Below are 3912 nucleotides of genomic sequence, written 5' to 3'. Positions count from 1 at the left end.
ACAAATAATTTGAAAACAATAAAATAATCTTCTTGTATTGGCTTCTCCTTAATATACCTATGTGGGAACCTAATAAGGTCAATAAAAACAACAAATCTTGCTACACATTTATTTATTTATTTATTTATTTATTTATTTATTTATTTACAACTAAGTCTAACAAAAATTAGTTTCATTAGTAATAGTATATTTATATGCTCCATTTTTTCATTAACATGAACATTCGTATCTATATGCTCCAACTTTTCACTAACATGAACATTCGTATTCTGGGTTCCTCCTCCTCCTCTAGTGTTGTATGCATTTTTTTTTCTTTTTTCCCTCTTCTTCTTAGTATTTTTATAGCATTATTTATTTTATCTTTTTTGTTTGATTTTTTTTGTTTTTATTTTTGTTAAAAGGGTAAAACAAACAAAAATTCTAAGAATGTGAAATAAGAAGAAGATGAATAAGAAAAGAAGAAGATGATGATGACAACGAAAAAAAAAAACGAAAGGAAATTTTGAGTTATGTAAAATTTATGAGAAAATAACACTGAAAATTTTTAATCGTGACATACAGGTTGTAGTTAATAAGAGGATAAAATAAGAAGAAGAAGAAGAAAAGGAAGAAGAGGAATGAAAATTTTGAATTGTGTAGGATTTATTAAAAAAATAGCATCGAAATTTTTTAACCGTGACACAAAAATTTTTTATTTTGACACCAAAATTTTTTAATTGACATAGAAATTTTTTAACTGTGTCATTTCTAACTAAATGATGTACTTTTTCTTATCATTGAATTAATTGTGTGGTATTAAATTCATATATAAGAGGTTTAGCCATTTCTATATTATTTACAATAAATTGATGTATTTTTTTGGTTCTAAAACATATTTGAATATTTTATTGGTAGAGTGAGTTAAGGTTTTAGACTTGTGAATCTTTAAAGATTTTTTGTGGCATTTACCAATAATTTCTATGTCAATTCTAACTAAATGATGTGTTTTGTTATCATTTTATTGATTGTGTGGTATTAAACTGAAGATGAAGAAGAAGAAAAAAATAAGATGATGAGTTTTGTGTTGTGTACAATTTATCAAAAAATAGCATTGAAATTTTTTAATCATGACACAATAAATTTTTTAATTTTAACACCAAAATTTTGCAACTGTGATACAGGTTCTTGTTAAAAAAGTGAAACAAAACTTATGAGGATGTGATGCAAGGAGGACTAGGGAGAGGAGAAAGAAGAGTTTTGAACTATGTAAAATTTATCAGAAAAATAACAATACAATTTTTTAATTGTGACACAATTTTTTATTTTGATACCAAAATTTTTTTACAGTAACATAAAAATATAATATATTTTTTTCATCGTTAAACTAATTACGGTGTGATATTTAACTAAAAAAAGAAAAAAAAACTAATAATAATGGTTGTGGTGGTAATAATAATTATGAAAGAAAAAAAAAAATTAAAGCCACTCCCACTAAATTAGTTAAAGAGGAGTGCTAGAGGGTTAACAAATTTTGTGATTTATAGCCACTAATTAGTTATTATTAGTGTTTTTAATGGTGTAAAATTATATTTAATGATATAAAACTATTCATTTTTCTTTTACTGATTAAGTGTCGAACTAAATTTTAATAAAAATACTAACCTCTAAACTTTTTCTTAATTAAATAATACACTTAAGACACTATATCTATATGACATTATAAACCCTTAACCCATATAGGCTAGCATCAATCAAACTAATGCATTATTATGAGCCTGTTCTTCCCAATTTGTGAAAGCTGTTATGAAAGAAAGTATAATTGCTCGAAGTGCAGACCCTGTTAGTATTCCAATCCAGAGGCCTTTACCATCAAATGTTAGAACAAAACCTAACAAGATAGCAACTGGGATTCCAACAACATAGTAGGCTCCAAGATTTATACATGCCCCTATCTTTTGCCATCCATTCCCGAAGAATGATAGGGGCCAGCAATTTTTGTGATTTGTAGCCATCAAATAGCCATCAATGATAATTTTAATGGTGTGAGATTGGTGTGAGATTTCATCCGATAACTCACTTTTCTTTGCTGGTTACGTATTGGCCAGAATTTAACAAAGTTGCTGGCCCCTAGACTTTTCTTATAAAAAATATGATCATTATAGATCAAATAAAGTGTATAACATACATATACATATTCTTTAAAAAGTTTTCTTATATGCTCTATGGACAAGAGGTTTCTCTAATTATGTGATGGCCTTTATTTTTCATAGTACGTGGACATAGCAAAAGAAATTTCTTAGTCTGCAAGTATATAACAATTTCTACAAATGGTGAATCAGACAAGTCAGAATGGATCTAAGAGGTAGAAAGTGTGAGGAATGAATGAATACCTGGAGGAACCTGGGTCCTCTATTTATAGGTGATGGTGAATATCTTATCTTATCTTATTTGGTTAAGATAAGAGAGAGATATTTGGGTTAGAGGTTTTGAAGGGCCGGTGTTTGGGCCTTTGTGTGGAAGCGGGTTGTCCCCGGGTAACCGGGTATGCGGGATCCGTGGGTCGGATCCGTAACAGTTGCCCCCGCAGCGGGAGAGCGAGCGAGGTCGGTCTGTCGCTGAGACGTTTGTCATGGGCTCGATTTTTCTCGGGTGCCCGTCTGGTTTCTTTGAGATGAGGTCGGTGCCTCGGTCTCCGTGTTTGTGGAAGATTCGTCTGACCGTTTAGGTCTGACGTGACTCTTCCGTATCGGTCGCGTCTGTTGCGTTCTTCGAGGCGTTACCTTTTTTCGAGGGGTATTTATTGCAGGTTGTACTTTTTCTTTTTTGCCCTTGCGTTTGTTTTGCTTTCCTAAGGGTATTTTCGTCTTTGTACTTCTTTCAAAAATAGAGGCCTGAGGACCCGAGCAGTGAGACTTTTGAGGATGAAGGTCTTGTGCCCAGCGTGATGGATCGACGCTTCGATGCTCCGGGGTTTATTGACCAGCACTTGATGCCTGGAACGGAGCCGTTTTTTGACGGCTGCGATGTTTCGTTCCAGGCCAAGTCGGTGTATCGTGCTCTCCTCCGGTCTGCCGTTGTTGTTCGGAAGGCTGAGCCTGTGATGGCTCAGGTTGGTTTGCTGGACAAGAAGCTTCGTCATTCTCATGCTGAGGTAGCCAAGTTGAAGGGGGAACTTGAGGCTGCCGAAGCTGCGAGGGAGAAGGCTGTGAAGTCTTCTGAGGAGGCCGGGTCAGAGATTCTTCGACTTGCCGAGGTTGAAACTTCGCTTCTCTCTCAGCTGGCAGAGGAACGGCAGCGGGCTTCTGATGTAGGGTCTCAGGCTGCCATGCTTCTCGCCGAATCGGAGGCTCTAAAGGCCGAGGTTGCTGCCTTGAGGAGGGAGAAGACGGAGTTACTAGCTGATGCGAAGGACGCATTAGCGGCTACCGAGGAAACGATGAGGGCTCAAGCTTCAGTGCTGGCTCCTGGTGTGGATATGTCCGTGATGGAGGCCTTCAAGACTGTTCGCGATGGCCAGATTGTTGACCTCGAGTAGCTTTTACTTTTATCTCTTTGGATTTTTTTTCTTTGAACTGTGCTTTGGATATTTTCGGATGGCCGGGGGCCGTGTATTTTGATTTTGGAACACTTTATTTTTGTTTTAATGGTACTTTATCGGCCGTTCGGGCCTTTTGTATGTTCCGTTGTTATATTGTTTTTGGGCCGTCCGGGCCTTCTTTATATTCCGTTTTTAGGCTATTTTGCTCCCTCGGACCGTCGTTTGGTCGGGGTTTTTTCATGGATATCCGCGTATTTTGGGCCTGAGGGGTGATCAGTCCCCCAACTGTGGCCGTGTTTTCGTTCCGTTTTTGGGACGTTTAGGAAAATCAAAATAGCTGTTTTAATGGAATTTTTATTGATGGTTGGGCCTCGTTAAAACCCTCCGTTGGTGGT

The sequence above is a fragment of the Arachis ipaensis genome, chromosome B04 (assembly GCF_000816755.2).
Source record: "Arachis ipaensis cultivar K30076 chromosome B04, Araip1.1, whole genome shotgun sequence".
Lineage (NCBI taxonomy): Eukaryota > Viridiplantae > Streptophyta > Magnoliopsida > Fabales > Fabaceae > Arachis > Arachis ipaensis.
Note: the sequence above shows the minus strand (reverse complement) of the source record.